The following is an 18,714-nucleotide window of genomic DNA, read 5'->3' on the forward strand; positions in this document are numbered from 1 at the left end:
AAGAAAAGATTTCAGTCATTTTTTTGTCTTCCTATCCAACGAAGCACACGACTGAATTAATTTCTTTGCCTTAACGTCAGCTCGAAAGCAGCCGAGCTTTTATCCGTGACGTCGTACGACACGACTGATGTCTAGTGTTTGATCGGGACAGTCGAGCAGAACCAACCACATCAACACCAAAGACGCAGTAAAACATTTTCTCTGAAACCAGCAGAGAAGATGCTGTGATTCCATCCGGCACCTGCGCCTCATCCTCCACTGATCTACATCCATATTATCTGACACCGGGGCTAAGTCCCTGCAATCCTCCAGTGTCGCAATTTGATTTCCTTTTTTCAACCGTGGCAATGTTTTCCTCTTTCAGCTGATTGGTGATGCTGAAAGGAAAAGCGGTTAAATGTAACCGTGTTCGTGATGACATGAGCGGAGCAGAGGCTGATCCTCTGTAATTGTATTTCATGGCTTAAAGCAAACAGAGGTGGAGCAGAAAGGAAAAGATGTGACGTTGGGTTCTTATTTGTCATCACTCTCTCGCTCTTTGTCGTCTCGTAAAGGAAGCTGCGTCACTCTCTGCATCTTTTTAAATGTGTTTCTGCTGCAGGTCTGGATTTTGTTCAGGAAGCAGCTAAATAATATCTTTGCGTTGGGAGCAGGAGGCGGAGCAGGAAGGTACTTTAAGGTCAGTACTGAATCAGAGGGTGATTCAGAGTGGTTTGAATAGGGGAGCATAAATCACACACGCCCCGAGGAGGGTTCATTATCTTGAAAATAAAGCTTTTACCACTGATTGCATTTGGTAGCCTCACACAGCTCCTGCAGCCAAACGAGGAGCCTTCAGAGTCAGTTTGCTTCGTCCTTGTTCTGTTTACGACAACACACAGAAACTTGGGCTTTAATAGAAGAAAAAAAAAAAAACATTTTTCATATGTTCTTTCTCAGCTGGCGCCTGGTTAAGATTCACAGTGAGTGCTCTTTACCCAGAGTCATTTCTCAAATGCCAGAAGAATGGCGCTGTGATAACAGATGTGATGCACGGTGTGCGTTAGTATGCCGGAAAGACGATGGCAAGGTGAAGGTTTTCCAAAAGTCCTCACCTCGTGTCTTGTTCTTTCTCTTTGACTCTCCTCTTCAACAGCCTCCCACTTAAAAATCGCAAGGCGACCGCTGACGCCCCGTGCGCTCGGCATCGTATCGGCGTTGTCTCGGCGGCTACAAATCAATCTGTGCTCGGACAGCCTCTGCAATGCAGGCGCGAGGCTCCCGCTTGGCCGAGGTTACGAGTGTAGCTTACTGGCTGAGCTGCCCTGCGTGTTTGTCGGGCTGCGAGGGGGAGGGCAGCTTCCAACACAAGGAAAGAGAAGAGAAGACAGCCTTTTTTTTAAATCTTTTTTTTCTTTTTTTGCATTAATCTTCACTAATTCCTCCCTCAGTTCTGAAGCCCTTAAAGACCCAAAGTCATCAAAAATGGAGGAATTCTCTTAAATATATGCACGAGCATGTGCTTTTAAAATTACTCAGCTGGTTCAATTAGCTCCTGCCAACGAGGGCATGTCAGTAATAGATATGTACTTAACATTTGCTCAGAGCTGGAGGGGTGGATTTAGGGGTCGGTCGACATTCTGTCAACAGCCACATGTTTATTTTAATTTTTTTGCCGTGTTTCTTGAATGAACCCTGGTGTCTGTAGAAAGCCTCCAGCTCTTCTGCTGAAGACTCAGAACATACGTAACATATGTAGAGTTGAGGTTTGTGCACACAGAAAGAGACCAGCAGCGATGTGTTGACCACAGACAGTGAATGTTACGTTAACTGACAAACAAGCAGCTGCCTGGTTTCAACCAATTCATTGAAATCTTCTTCTTCATCAGATTCACAGGTGTCAAGCAAAGGGTCAAATCTGCAAAAATTACACAGAAGACTGCAGTCTTTCAATGAAACCACTATCCTAACTCTGACTGCTACTAATGCTAATAATTTGCAAATAATTTTAGTGAACAGAGCACAACATTGAGACACAGGACTAAACAGCAGACGGCAATGAGCCCACATTGCACATATTCTTCTTAAGAAATATATACATATATATATATAATAATACTTTATTAAACATTCTCCTGATTTACTTCTTTGCACTAAAACAAATGGAAACTTATGGAGCGTTTGTTATTTATAGGTTATTGTTACTGGTCCGACCCAGTTGAGACCAAATTGGGCTGAATGTGGCCCCCAAACCTGAAATGAGTTTGACCCCCCTGATCTAATCTGAGCATTTATATAAATATCTTCACCACAACATGATGATCTAGAGTAAGTAAACTGTAGACTTAGCTTCCTATTCCCAACTTATAGTAGCTCTTGTAGCCTCCCAGCTAAAAGTTGCTTATCTTAGCTTCCTATTCCCAAATAATAGAAGCTCTTTATAGCCTCTAGGCTAAAAGTTGCGTTTCTTAGCTCCCTAGATTCCCAACTAATAGCAGCTCTGTTAACAGTAGCTCTTCCTGCTTCCCATTTTGAACGATCACTACAGACAACTTTGTGGACAGGACACATGTGACTCGATTGCCTGTTGTTATTTGATAAAGTTTAGAGGCCTGGGCAAATCAGACCAACATCAAAGCCTTTTATTGACTAGAAACAGATGGAGACGCCTTGAAATATGATGGAACACGTCTTTTATCACGGAACATGTGTAGCTGGGTTTGTGTATGCGTCCTCGCAACCGTGCTTCACCAGTCAGCTTATTTTAAATCAGCAAGATAAAAATCTATCAAGAGATCAACCGGAATGAAAAAGAACTGCCTGACCTGAGAATCAACGGAGCGAACTGTCGAGGTGATATCTCATCAGATATCTTTTTCTTTCTTTAGGACGGGTTTGTCAGTCCAGGGCAGTCAGGAGGAGGAGGAGGAGGAGGAGGAGGAGGTGTAGGGACTCTGATCCCCATTAACTGTGCAATATGTGCACTGTGCTTTAGTTAGTAGGTGCTGAAAGCCTGAGGTGAAGAAGTTCACAGAGAATCTGCTGAAAAGAATGAGCTGCAAGAAATGGAAGAATAAAAGCGCTTTGTACCGACAGAATGGCTTTACCCAAAAGGGTAGAAAAAAAAGACAAGTAAAGCCGTAATTTGGCCTGATCTTTCTCTGTCATGTCTCCCCTGAGTGTATCACGGTGTGTGGGTGTATCGCAAAGAAACACAAGCTGAGGATCCTCCACACAACAAACAGCTTCACAAATGGCTTCTGTCAAAGGAAATAAAACAAAACGTCGAGTGTCACGGAGGCAAACTACAGGATCTGAGCACATTTATGGGACTGAACATTAAATGTTCATAAATATGATGCTTATTCCATGGAGTTTATCAAACGTCTTCAAAACAACAACAGAAACACAGCATTAGTTGTGTTTTTTAATGTTAACACGTCGACGTGGGTGAATAAATGACTCTTTTGTTGTCAGAGATATAAACTATTTAGCTGTTTTTGTGCAAGACTGTGCAGCATCACTGTAACATATTCATGTTAATATCACTAACATTGTTCAAAGAAAGTAATAATAAGATATATGCATGTATGCATTTTTGTTTTATTGTCGTAGTCAGCGTGCTATTTTAAATAATAGATACATTTTAGTCTTTAATTCAATCCAGTTTAACAGCAGCACAAACTCCGTCCTCCAAAATTATCGTCCAGCTGAATCAGCACCTTTATGACGCTGGTTCTACATAAAGATCAAGTCACGAAGGAGGAATTAGTGCAGAAATGTTATCATTTCAGCCTCAGACGAAAACGCCTATAAACGCCTGGTAAATTTAATGTTGTTCATGAACATTTTGGGGCTCATTCATGGTCTCGGTCTCTTTTCAAAGCCAAGACTCAGAGTGATTCTGACTTTCATGATAGAAACTTCAATGTGGTTTTGTTCTTCAGGAATCAAAGTAAAAATAAGACATTGTTGGGTTCGGCTGATTTTTTTTTTTTTTTTTTTTTTAAATGTGTTGGTTAAATCTTATAATGACTTTTATCAGAGAAGTCAGAAGAAAATGACATTGCATCATTTACTCAAACACAACTGTACAGAGCTGTGATTGGTTCAAAAAGTTACTGCTGTCCCATAAACCACCCAGAGGAATGAAGTTGCAGGTGTGTTGTGTCTCACATGTGCCACAGGTATAAAATAATGTCCACAGTTGAGCAGATTTGTGTTGCATTTATAATTTACTTAATTTTGCATCACTTTTTTTAAATTATTATTTTAATTTTAAGGTTTATGTGCTGTCAGCATCTATGAGGTGATCAGTTATGAGGATGGATTTGATTATACTGATGAGCCACTGCTCATTTCATTCATTCTTTACCATGTTCTTCCAAACTTTAGTTTCATGTTTGGTTTTGCCATACCCATACCGCCACAGCTACAGTTCATCGGATGAGTCCAAATCAGATCAAGCAAAGCTGAGCGAGGGAATGGACCGTCTGTGACGGCTCTGCAGATGATAAAAGTAAGAAAAAGATCTCATGTAGCCGAGGCCTCGGGCACAGCTCAATGTCTTCCGCTTGGTCTCAGGGTGAAAACCAGATTTCTCATTTGGTTCCTCACTGAAAAGCTTAAAAGAGACAAATGGAGCAGCTTCAGGCGACCGACGGCAGCTTGAGAAGCGTCACTATTGTCACGGGGTGCCGTACAGTCACTGTGATACATCTCTGCTCATTTTGTTTTGTCTGAGACTCAACAGCTTCCTCGGGCAAACTGTTTGTCATCTGACCAGAAGCAGCAGCTTCAGACATTGGATGAATCACAAACTGAGCTCAATATAACTGGAAAATCAACTGCTACTGTACTGGAGTCTCTAAAGTGCACAGCGAGGCTTGAACGAGTTGTTAGAAGCAGTGGTGTCAGTTTGGGAAAGTAGGATTTGCATGTATAATGTTACACTAGATCCGTCCGTCCAGTAGTTTATTCTGAAACAACCTTTTCTATTTCTCTTTTTTAAGAGGAAAACCTTCACAGACACAAACTATACTGACTGTTTATAAATTAATCATGAAATCAAGCTTTATGGCGCAATTTTAGATCAGAAGTGTTTTTTTAAACAGATTTTTGGACATAAATAAAGATAAAACCTGATAAATGACAATTTTTTCCCCCCATTAAGGCATTAAAAAGTAATGGGCCCAGTGATAAACCCTGTGGGACGCCATAGTTAATGTGACACCTTTTTTTGTCCACTTTTCAACATAAACTTAATTTGCCCTATAATACTGTATCTGTACACCTGTAGTTTGCATATATACAACGATTTATGGTGTTGTGCTAAGATGCTAAGATCTCCTGAACCTTTCTCTACACAGTTAATGTTGGTTTTCAAATGAAGCTAGCCATGTTTTAGCAGCATGATGCATTATTTCCCTGCTTTAGAGTTCTGTGTTCACTTTATCTGTCAGTCAGTTTGTGTTTGCATTTGTTATGTAAAAGACACTTAAAGAGATGGTAGCCAAAACATTCACATAGCTTTTTCTTTATTATAAAAGCCTTCAACATTAGTGTCCCTGGTTGTCTTATTTTATCATATATGAACAAAAGTTGGACCATGCAAAACTTTGTAGCATGCTAACTGGAGACAAGCCTAGAAAAGACCGGGGAACATTTTTTTCCTGGTCCTTTAGTCGTCCAGGGGGTTAAAGACTGACCAGGCAGAAAAGCTGATTCAAGTCCAGGGTCAAGTCAATCTGGGTGAAAACCGACCTCTCCATCTCCAGCCTCAGACTGTCCATAAAAGCAGAGAGGCCCTAATAAGTTCACATTAAAACATTACTCATGTTGTGCCGCCTGACAGAAAGGCTGTGACCTTAATCTGAAACCAGAGGTCACACACACACACACACACACACACACACACACACACACACACACATTCATAGAAGCAGCGTTAACTCAGTCCACACACACACACACACACACACACACACACACACACATAAAGCCTCTGCCAGAACTCATTCCACACTCAATAAATGCTTGTGCAGCCAGGCAGACAAACCCTCTCACAATTTAACCTGTCAGAAATAGTTCTGTTGGGGCTAAACAACCTCTCTGCAGCTGCGCTCCACCCTGGCAGCCGGCTGGAGCTTTGGACCAACAATCTATTGACGCCGTTTTAAAGCCAGTTCAACATATTGCATATTGCAGAGGTTCTGCCTTGGGGACCCTCTGGCTGCTGGGAGCAGCATCTCTGCTTTGATTCGATCTGTATGTTTGCAGTTCAGATGTCCCAGCATGCACTTTGTGAAACAAAGTTGTTCCCTCTGCAGTCGAAAGATATGCAAGAGCAAGAGGTGATAGTATATTAATGTCTTAGTGTTTGTTCTCCTGTTACAATAAATAGTTTGTCTTTAAATAATTATCTCAACCCTCAGGCATCAGTTTAATTTACTCCCCTCGAGTCATTAAGGACAAAAATGTCCTCATCCAAAAAAACTGCTATAAAAACTGATTAATATTTTGTTTGTCTTTTCCTGCATAAACTCTTAAACCACTTCAGCATTTCACAAACACAAAAAAATATCCTGCTAAGCTGTAACAACAGATCACAGAAACTAATAAATAACAGACATTTCATGCATAGGAACTATAATGGGGAAATTATTCTAGTGTTGAACATTAAAAATGACAAATTTGACTGTTTTTCTCATAAATGAAACTCTAATGTTGCAGAATGAATGATTTCATTGTGTTATGACTGAGAGATGAAAAACTGTGGTTATAATGGAAGTCAATGGGACATTTTGTCCGCTAACGATAATATTGGTCATAGCCAAGAAAATGCCCCATTCCCCTAACATTAGATTTATGGAAAATTACTCTTTTTTTTTTCGTTAAAAAAAGTGACTTCAAATAACCAAACTGCCATTTAAAGGGTTAAAATCCTCTGAATTATTGAATTTATGGTCGTTTTGTAAAATTCTCAAGTGGTTTAAGAGCTTAATGCAGAAAAACAACAAAAAATATTAATCAGTTAAGTTTTTTATTACAATTTGCTGGACTTAATGACTAAAGAGGATGGAAATTGCTTTCAGGGTTTTCTTTTCACCTTATAGGTTTGTGTAGAGATTGACTTTGTGACAAAATAAATAAATAAAAATAAACAACTGCCAAGTGAAGTGGAAAAATATTCCCAAATGGACAAAAATGATCCCTAATGATGCCTGAGGGTTAAAGCAGAGGTTTATTTGCTTTTATTGTTGTTGTTTTTCTAGCTAACTAGCTACGTTTTTATCAGAATATGAGTTCCACCTACACCTGAAGGACAAAGGAGACTCATTTGAAGACAACAAGGACAACAGGCCATTTATGTCTGACTGGAAAAACCCTGAATAAACAGAGGAGGTGGACTGAGATATAATCTACCAACAATTTATGATCCAGTCTTAACTTCTGTCCTCAAGAAGGTTCAACCTCATTCACACCTTGAGACTGATAACGGCTTGTTAGACCATTCACAGTGAAAGAGGACAGGGACAAAAAGCCATTAACAACAGGTAGGTTTATAGCTGTTAACGGATATCATGTCAGTTTCTGATGGGATATTTAAACCTCACACCATTTACTTAGACCTGAAGATGAAACTCGGATGAAACGTCTTTAAGAAGTTTCCTTTCTAAAAGTTTCTTTATGGGACGTGATTCAACTAAAGATAAAACGTGTCCCTGCGAGCGGTTTGTAAAACAGCATCGTTGTCTGTGCAGCAGCAGGACGAGCTGGTAACGTTTTAGTGTTTGTTCTGTTGCTTTTCCTTCCAGGTGGAATAATCCTCTCTTTGAACACTTTACAGGACTGTAAAACATTAAGGCAGTAAAGATAAAGTCGCCCACCACAGACATTCTCTGACTTTACAGATGCCTCCTTTATATAGATACATCTGCGTGTATAAACACTTTGAAAAGGTTTGCTGTGTTTCTTTTTATCCGTCCCCAGAGTTCACGCTAAATGAGTTTTTTTATGTTTTCTGCTTCCTGTTCCTTCAAAGTTTGGCAAAAAGAACTAAAAATTTTAAGAGTCCACAAATCATCACTGTTTGATGGAGTCAAGTTACGGGTTCAGCGAGACCTTGAGTCGAGTCTGGCTGGACGTTAAACATTTAATGCTTTGTGGATTTATTAATCTATTAGAAGAGTTTTATTCTTATTTTCCACAACTATACAGATGAAAAGAGAACCAATCAGCACTCATCTGAACGGACTGATGGTTTAAGACAGCTATAGGTTTAATCTTCTGCCATAAAGTCCTCCTCTGTTTAAAAAATGCATTTTGCATATATTGTGTGTGGATGATTGATTCCTCAGAGTTTGCCTTTCTCCGCCTTAGATATGAGTGACTCTTTATATTAAGGTTTTTATTTCCTTTTAACCACATTTTGTTGCATGGTTGCACACACTGACAATATTTTCTGGTATTAATTCATCTTTATTTCTGTGTTTTTGAGTCACCTGATTGATTATATATATTCATTTCCCCCCACAAATTTAAATTCCTTTAAATACTTATTAACATGAATCTGACATATTTTAGTAAAGGGATAAATGGAGGCAGATGAACCTATGTTTCAGTCCGTATTCACTCATCCACTGATACAGGAGCTGTTACAACAGGTCACCGCTTCACGCAAAGGCCACCTGTCAATCTAAGCCTCCTGTATGTAGCAGGCCCCGCCCCTATCACTCCTGAGCCAATCACGAGGCTACATATTACACGCCCAGGTGAAATCCCAGATGCATGCTGCAACATTAGCAGAAGTGAAGCTAACAGTGCAGCTAGCTCCCAAATTAATATATATTTGAACGTATGTATTATTTTAATAGTTTAATACTAAATGCAAAATGATAATAATAATGTTTATCTATAAATAGGACAAGGCCGAGTTTAATATAGAACATGTATAGAAGGTCTATCACACACACAGTTCATACTGAGGTGAACATACTTCCTTTTCTTTGCTGAGGCGGCTGAATATTACATGTAACGTCAAACTGCATATAGAACAGACCCAGAATAACATGGTCACCTCCTGTAGAGACCTCCACGTCTCTGGGGCTTCGGATGTTTCTAAGACGAGTCTGTTTCTCCAGAGATTCACTGTGTGTGTGTGTGGATATTTATAACCACACAGTCTACATACATACCCATCCATAGGGTCATTATACACCGTGTCCCTGTTTGTCGTTTCCAGGAACGATATAGGAAACACAAGTGCTCTCTTGGGGCATTCTGGGTAGCAGTGACATAAAACAATGGCGGCTGATGGTAGATGGGGAGATAATAACCGTCATAAATCTCCTAATCCTACAAAGCATGTCTTGTTCCATCATGGTTGGGGGGGAAAAAAAGTTTGATGCATCGTTTTTAAAGTGTGTGTAACGGATTTGTTTCCAGACTGAGGTTTTTAGTCGTGTTCACGTCATGTTGGGAGCAGACGAGAAAAGTTTTATCCTTGAAACTTGCAGATAAGTAAATTGGAAGTACGTCAAAATATATGTAAAGTTTTGTTGAGTCATTAATCCTGGGGGAAGTTTCACTATCCAGATCGGATCTGAAGCCGCTGTATTTGTTTGCTCTCAGTTTCATCAGAGTTATGAGAGTTTGTGCAAAAAGAAAAGACCAATAAAACTGCCTCCACTGTTCATGTGCAAAGAAAACAGAAGCTGTGCCATTAAGATAAAAAGGGTAAAGACTTAAAAGATTAAATAATTGCTTTATTTGGCAAAGACAGGATGCACCAAAAGGAAAAGTTGAAGAAATATGTGATTATGTGCTTTATTTGGAGATTAAGTCCCAACAAACAAGTGGCACAAGCTGCAGCGCCTCTAATCCACTAAGTGCTCTCCTGGGGCATTCTGGGTAGTGGTGTTTCCTAATCTCACGAAGCACGTCTTGTTCCATCATGGTTGGAAAATAATCAGCTGTTGAAAAACTTCCTCATTTCCCTCCACAGGAAAATGTAAAACTAATTAAGGCATTTTAATTAAAAGCTTTAATTAAGGCTTTTATGTCACAGTCTTATATATAATAGTTATTTTATTCTCCAGTTTCATGTTCTTCTATTTTTTGTTACTTTTTTATCTCTTTTTTTGTTGTTTTGAGTGTTTCTATATTTAATTCTATATTTTTACACTTTTAATCTACTTAATTTAATGTTTTATATTTTACTATATTTTTGTATTTTATAGATAATTTTTTTCTCTGAGTGTCTTTTAGCTATGAGTCACTTTCTCCCAAGATGGCGACGGCCAGGAGACGCCTCACTGAGCTTCAAAACTTTCCTCCCGGACTCATACAGGTGATGACGGGGGGGATTTGTCCTTTTCTCTGTGATTATTCTCAGTGATTATTTTCTAGGCGAACGCTTTGAGCTGAACTGTTAATATGGACTCTGGACGATCTGGTCAATGGGATCAATGAGACGTGGAGCAGAACAACTGATGAGCTCAGTGGAAAAACCCAAATCAATTATCTCTGCAATCGACTTTTAAACGTCTGCCCACGCAGTCTGATGATAACAACACACAGTGAGAGATTAATTAATCGCTTTAATCGACATGGACGGGGTGCAGCCATTAAGGAAATAAGCCTCCGTGTAAGGTCTAAAACCCAGAAGCTGCAGTTCCTGTTAAAATCTCCAACTGAAGATAACGACGCCACAATGTTTGTTCATTTTTAGTTTTTTATTTCATTCACTGATTAAAACGAAACAATTCAACAAACGTTGAAAACAAATCTGAATGAAAGGAGCAGAAAGTAGAATAATCTGATATAATCTGTCCCAAGAATCAGTTTACAAAAAAACAACAACAACATAATAAGCAGCAAAATAATGAGAATAATAAAATAAAATGAAATAAAATAGGTATCAGCCAACACTGACATGTTTCTGTTTTAGTTTGTCGACCTTTCATGACTACACACTCAAAATAACATGTTTTGTTATATTTTCTTAACACACTCTAATGGCTCTAATGGTTATTTTAAATATAAGTTTTGTTATTCCATAAACTGATTTAACATTTTACTGAACATTTTAAGTTATACTCGCTTTCTGTTCTTTTTCTCAAATCTTTTTTATGAGCTTTACACATAATTATTACAGAATTCTGAAATCTACGAACTCTTGATATTTCAACCATTTTAACCGAATGGATTTGTTGGATCTCTGTGTTGTTTTCTGCCTCTTTTTTGCAAAATGAACATTTTTCATATGTACAGTCAGTGATTTCTAGACGCCACCGTGACGTCACGTCCCGTGAGTTCTGTTATATTGGCTTTGTAAACTCATCTGGTCAATTCCAGTCAATGGGATCGATGGGACGTGGAGCAGCACCACTGATACTGATGAAATCAATTACCTCTGCGGTCGAGACGTCTGCCCACGTACGCTCGACACTCGACTGACGACAACACGTAGCGCACGCGGCCAACGCTCCTGCATCTGTTTCTGTGCACAGATCTTGTTCTGCTTCGAAAGACGCCCGAGCGGCGCCGGGCTGCAGTGTCATCCAGCCTCCCTCAGTAATCAATAGCTGTCCGCTCCAGCGCGCCAGCCCCGTTATTTATATCTGCCTCTGGACTTTATGTGGATAGGTCAGAGTGAGCGCTGTCCTAAAACCGCTTACTGCAGCACTCCGGCCCATGCACAGTGGGGAAATTTATTTTTCTCATTTAGTATGCTGCACTGAGCCCAAAGTTTAGGAGTCCATTGATTGCCGTTGCCGGGGCGTTCGCTTGTCACGTCTAATGTGTGAGCTGTGTGGCTCCGCTCGAGTGTGCGGAGTCTTAATGGGCTCTTTGGGAAAGTGAGAACACAGAGAGAACACAGGGTTTACCTTCAGCAGAATCTCTGGTTAATTAATATTTATATAAACTCTCTCCGTGATAACGCAGAAGGCTTCGACCGGCTGAAAACCTGCCCCCTTTGTGTTATTTTAGCAGAAAGTTATAAATCATTTCGTATTGATTGTTGCCACCTGCATGGAAGAGAGAAGGAGGGTCATTAATAGACCAGACAGACGGCAAAGATTTTGTCTGTTCTGAAGGTGGCTTTTGTCTTTCTCTTATCAAGTGAGTGGACCATATTAATACATCACCGCAGGGTAACTGGGTTCATCTCAACATTTTCTTTGCCACATTTTTTATGACAAAGAGAATTTATTAGAGAACAAATAGTGGAAGCTGAAACCGAGCCACCAGATTTCTGTCACGTCTCATGATGTTAACGCTTCGGTCAGACTGTTTCTCCAGCTGTAGCTCCGGTTACAGGGTTTGGCTTCTGAACTGAAAACTGTTCAACATGTCAGAGAAATAAACACTTCTTCCGTAATGATGTTAAACTGTTTGAACTGTCTAACACGTAGGAGCTGTACTGCAGACAGTCACCAGGGGGCGCTCTATTTGCTTCGAAGACCAGTGAGTTTTACCTGTCTTGTCCAAATATAACTTAGTGTTTTCAGTATTTAAATGTTTTGACTGTAGAGTGAATGTTTTTTTTGTTTTTTAAATTCACATTAGTTAGTATTATTACTATAATGTCAAACTAAATTTAGACTATTTAAGCTACACAAATTGTAAATGAAACCAATAACTTGAACCAACTCATGAGTTTTTTACTAGAATTATTCACAGGGATGAAATCTATAAGACCACACGAGGCAGAAATTTATAAAACATATTCAAAAGTTTTAATTGTGGAAGAAAATACACTATTAATGCCAGTTTACCACAATGTTTTGGTTTTACCAGGCTATTGTTTTTAGCCACTGTTAGCGTGACAAGGGCTTATAGTTCTTAAATAACACATGAAAAACCCAAATTAACATTTCAACATATGTATGTGGAAAAATACTGTCTGTACGACCGATTTAGTGCAACAAAAACTAATCAGAAGAGCTAAATGAATGGAATATTACAGGAGCTTCCAATTACTGTTTACACGTGGGGCGGCCATCTTGGAAACTCAACTCAGGGGAAGTGACAATTCTACGACTTAAAGAGTAGAAACTCTGACGTCGGGGGACGTTCCAGTTGGAAACACACCAAAAGGCCACGGTCCAGGATGAAACATCAAAAATCCAAAAGTACATCAAGAAAACAGCCCCAAATGATGACAGAACAACAGAAACCGGATGCAGACGAAGAGGAACAGACAAACCCCTACACGGCATCTACCACCGTCAAATTCAAGAACGGGCTGATATCGAGAAAACCAGTGGCTGGAAAACGCTAAAAAAACCCAAGTACAAGAGTCATAGAGGTCAAGATCTATCAGAGCAGATTCAAGGTGCAGACTGTGCAAAGACGCCCTGAGACAGTCCAGCACATGGTAGCAGGACGTAAGATGCTAGTCGCGTTGGCGTACAGACATAGAGAGACACGACCAAGTGGCTGAGATAGTCTGACATCAGAAAGAACATAAAGAAAAAGCAGCTGGAACGGATGTAGAAGGTTAATGCGAGTCATGGCAACACTACAGCTAATAACATAATGTAGTGGAAGTAGTAGCAGTATTAGTAGTAGTAGTTATATGAAGCAGTGGAACCAGGAGGAACAGCTTTTAAACGCCTCGGTATGTTTCCATGAACATTCTGTGGAGGTGGATTCTACCTTTTCTCTGAGTGGAGGCCGATCAGCTGACGTCTGATCTGTTACGTGAACTCTTTCTTTTTTACTATCACTGCATTAGAGCCAAACATCTGTTCATTTTAAAGGTTCGCTCTCAGTGGAGCCTGAAGAAACACAGACGGTCTTTAAAGAACAACCAACAACAGAGTCCTCAGACTCTCCAGTAATATTTCATCTTCTGCACACAGGAACGAAGTTTAAACCTTTTTTTTTTTTTTGTAGTTTTCTTTGTCTCAATCTGAATGAATGAATGTTTGTTTTGAACAATTAAAAGGAAAAGAAATATCAGTTTGATGTCATGGTCTGTATCTGTCTTTTATTTTGTGAGTCATGTGCTGAAGTTTGAAGTTTCCTAGTTTCCTAGTCTCGTACTTCCTTGAGGTTTTGTCATGTTTTGTGTTTCCTGTTTCATTTTGTTAAGTTCTGTGTTTCCTGTCTCGTGCTTCCTTGTTTGTCCCTTAATTGTTCATTTGTCTCACCTGCTGTGATTGTCCTCATGCGTCTCACCTGTGTCTTGTCTTCCCTCTTGTGTATATATAACGCTGCCTTCGCTTTGGTGCTTCTCACGTTGTTTATGTCTCGTTCGATGCCATGTTTTATGATTCTTTTTGGTTTTTGTATTTTCCTGCCTTTTGTTAATTATTAAATACTTTTTTGTTTGAACTTCCGTCCTCATCCTTATTGTCCTGCGTTTGGGTTTTCACCACAACATTTGACATTTGAAAAGGAGGAGGAAGAAGTATAAGTTAGATTACAAGTTACAAACTGTCCCACCACCACATAAATTAATAAAATACATGTTTTTATCAAAAATGCAGCATTTCCTCCACACTTTACAGCCTGACCGACTTCTTCTGTGGTTTTGTTCCAAAGTCTTTGACTTCCAGGCTTCCAAGCTCCTCATCCTGCTCCTCCCTCCATTGTTGTTTCATTTTGTGGCTGCATGGTTTTTACACATGAGTGGTCCTCATGATAAAAATGTGACTTGAGAACCAAGAAGAACAAAATGTAAAAAGGGAAAAATAGTAACACACAGTAACTCGGATAAGTAGCTTTAATAGTAATACCTTAGATTACTTGCTTCTGGAAAAAAAAGTAGTCGAGTAGAGTAACGCGTTGCTAAGTAACGTGTTACTGACATCACTGCCCATCACACTATGATTCATTGCTTGTCTCTATTTAGAATGAATTTATAATGAATGAATGAATGAATGAATATGCAGAATGTATTGATGTATAATCAATCAACTGCACCAGTAAACAGCTTATGATTAAACCATATACATCATCATCAGTCAACTTCATTTAAATAAATATAATGATAATAATTACTAATAAATAATAATTATAAAATGCTGTACATTTTACATACATATATTAACAACCAATGGATTTAATATACAATAGTAAATATAACACTAATTATAAAAAAACAAAAATGGCTGAAAAAGGTAAAAAAAATAAACACTTTATAGTGACTATATACATTGTTCAGCCACAACATTATGACCACTGACTCAATGTTGTGCTGGGAGACATGTAGCAGCCCCCTCCCTCCCAACCCACAGCAAAGCAATGACTCTTCCCCAGCAGGATGCAACCTGACAAAGAGATACGAAAGATTTCACATACGAAAAACATCCATCCCTCAGAAGACCCATGTCCATTTGATGAGTCACCACCAGTGAGACTGACACAATATTAGGAGGGTGGTCATAATGTTATGCCTGATCGAGTTTAAGCTAGGAGCTGCCTCTAAGAGATGTGATGGAGACACATGATGAGTCTGTGTCTCTGCTCTATGAGTTGACATGTGTGTCCATGTGTGTCCATGCTCCACTAGTCTGAGGTGTCTCCCCCCCCCCTCCACCCCGTCAGCTCAGCTTTAGTAACACATGTGTTTGATGTTTGACAGCAGCGTCCGTCCTCTCTGTGCTCCTTCACCTCCTCTTTCTACATGTTTTTCTTCTTCTTCACCATATTCTGCCCCGTATCTCCAGCATCTTCATTCTCTTTCAGTGTCATCCTCTGATTTTTTTTTTCCACTCTTGCTCTTCCTCCGATGTCCTCTACTTCTTTTTGACTTCAACCACCCAACCTAGTTCTCTCTTAATCTCTTCCCGTACCATATCTGTATCCTCCTCCTCCTCCTCCTCCTCCGTCCTCTGTGATCCTACGAGCATCTGCATCCTACGCAGCGTATAAATCACCTTTTACCACTGAGAGTCACAGCTCCTCCCTCCTCCTCCTGCTGGCCTAACTCTGTCAGAGCAGGAGGAGAAGGAGGAGGAGGAGGAGTCATAGGCTTGAAATCCCATTTGGGAACCACGTCGAAATTTTCCTTTTTTTTCTTCTTTCTTTTTTTGTGTCTTTGTCATGTTTTCATCACATCAGTGACTCTTTGTACTTCCTCTCTCAGACATACTGTCGCTAGATCTTTGAGGAAATGTAGATTTCTTTCTAAAAATGTCTGGATCGCTACAGAAAGAATTATTTTAACCTCCTTAGACCCTATGTCCTCATACGGGGACGTGAAGTTTTGTGTTTTGTTGCAGCTTATTCTGCTTCATTTAAACCCATTGTCCTTGTTAGTGGACACTTTAGTCTGCCATCTAGTGGTAGCAAAGGTTAATACTTATTTATTTATGCTTATTAACGTTTTTAGTTTCGTACAACAGCAAATTTAACAAATTTTATGAATAGCAACGAGCTACACGTGGCTAATTAGCAAGTACTTGTTTGAGGCTTTTCTGTCTTTGCTCATGTTCATGTATTAAAATAAACTGTTTTATATTGTCACTCTTTGGTGACTTCTTTATAATATAAATAATGAAATAATCCCAATGTCCACATATGTGTACATTTTTTTTTTTTCAAAAACTACTACTTCCTGTTCAGAATAATGTTTAGTTTTTATACATCTTAGGTCCCACTGACCCTAAATACTGTGGAGAAATTAAAAATGCATAGCAAATAAAAGCTCAGGTCTCAGGAGGTTACATTAATCTGGTGTTATCAGGTGATTCTTTGATAAATAAATCCCAATTTATGGTGATCACAGTTTCTAAGCTAAATCTAACCTGTTCTCAGTATTTCTATCTTTTTTTTTTCAATAAATCACAAAAGCCACGATAAACGTTCTTGTTAAAATGATCAGAAACTGGATAAAACTTTGCTTCGACTGCACGTTTCATGATCGGATAGTGTTAAAAATCTTTTTAAATGTCTCTCACTTCCATCTAACCGGTGCCGACTGTCAAACACTGTTTTAATGTCTTTGTGTTTTAGGTTCAGGTCAAAATAAAACCCCATAAACTCCATTGTCGTGCTCGTTTTGTTCTGAGCATGAATGACCCAGAACAACATTGATATTAGTGCAAACAGTTTTTCGTGTCCCTTCGGGGTGGGGGGGGTCCGTATAAATGAGACCAGAACCTCTGTCATGTTTTTTTAATGAATCATTCTTGGAAATTCTGCAGGAGAATATTTAAACAACTGCAGAAAAAAAACCCTCTCATTTCATTTAAACCAAGGATCCGGTGTCTTCAGGGTTTTAGCCTCGACTCTACTCTGTTGCCATGCAGCGTTTACTAATGCCCCCCCCCTCGTCCTCCCTTATATGAGCTGCGATGCCTCCGGATGGGTCGCGCTACGTATTGGAGATGTGCCTCTCACAGAATAAGGCCGTTAATTAGTTAATGTAGTTGCAGCGCAGCCGAGCTGGTGACACCAGTTCACAGCACCTCGCAGAGGAGTTAAGTGATGCAATCGATCGGGCAACTGGCAGCGGAGCCACGGGGGGAGGACGCCCTGGTGTATGCATGGAGACTGTCCCCCCCCGGACAGAAACAACACCCTGATGAAAAAACAAACAGTCTAATGGGACAGAGGCAGAGACGACACTACAGCTGGCAGGGATTACAGGGACGGATGTCACAGTGTAATGATGTCATTAGGATTAGTCGCCTTTGTTATAAAATCAGAAGAATAATGGAGCGTAATCACAGAAAACCTGCTGCAAGGCTCCAGATCGAAAGATTCCAGCTTCGCTTTAATCTCCTCAGATATTGTAATGAGCTTAATTAATAAATAACTGCAGGTCGTGAATGAGAATATGTTGGTTTCTGTTTGATTTTAATCACATATTTGGTTCTTTGAAGTGAGACTGTACGTTTAAAACGTGTGGTGTTTTGCTCGAGGGCAGTGAGGCGATGAAGCTCAGACATACACCAATCAGGCATAACATTATGACCACCCCCCTCCACTCAGCTCCATCCACCAAGTCGTCAGGAAACTGAACTCTGAACCTCTGGATTCTGTCTTTATCCGTTGTGTCGGTGCATTTTACCGTGGGATAGAAGAAATGCTTTTTGCTTTGTATGTTTACTACATGTGAAGAAACTGACAATAAAGCTGATTTTGACTATTATTGTGTTGGTCTCCCTTGTGTTGACTCGTCCTCATCACAGGGTGGACATGGGCCTTCTGAGGGTCTACCATCAAGGAGCGTCATTGCTAAGGGCGTGGAGCTCCCTGGTCTGGTCTGGGTGGAAGCCACATGTCTAAATAACATCCACACCAATGAATGAATGAATGCCAGGTCCAAAAGTTTCCCAGCAGAACAATGAATTGTGACAAGATGGTTTAAATGTAATTTACTTCTCCTGTCAGTGGTCATAATGTTGTGGCTGATCCTTGTATTGTTACAATCTTGCACAAAGTTTTTTATTTTTTTTCCCTATTGGTGTCATTAGGCCTAAAATATCCTCAATTCCCCCTAAATAATTTGGTGTTTTATTTATTTCAATAAATAAATAGAATTTCAATAAATAATTATATCTGATCTTAAATCTGTCCATTTCCCTTCACTTCATAGTGTCAGGTAGAGTGATCCCCTTCAGTGCATCCTTATCTAATCCATTCCACTCATTAATGTTAGTATTAATTAAAGTAATAAGTCATACTTTTTACAGCTTGAAACTGTGACCATTTTAGTCACATGTAATCTGTGTAAGTCGTGATAACATGATAACAATAAATAAATCCTCAGTC

This window comes from Mugil cephalus, chromosome 5 (assembly GCF_022458985.1).
Source record: "Mugil cephalus isolate CIBA_MC_2020 chromosome 5, CIBA_Mcephalus_1.1, whole genome shotgun sequence".
Lineage (NCBI taxonomy): Eukaryota > Metazoa > Chordata > Actinopteri > Mugiliformes > Mugilidae > Mugil > Mugil cephalus.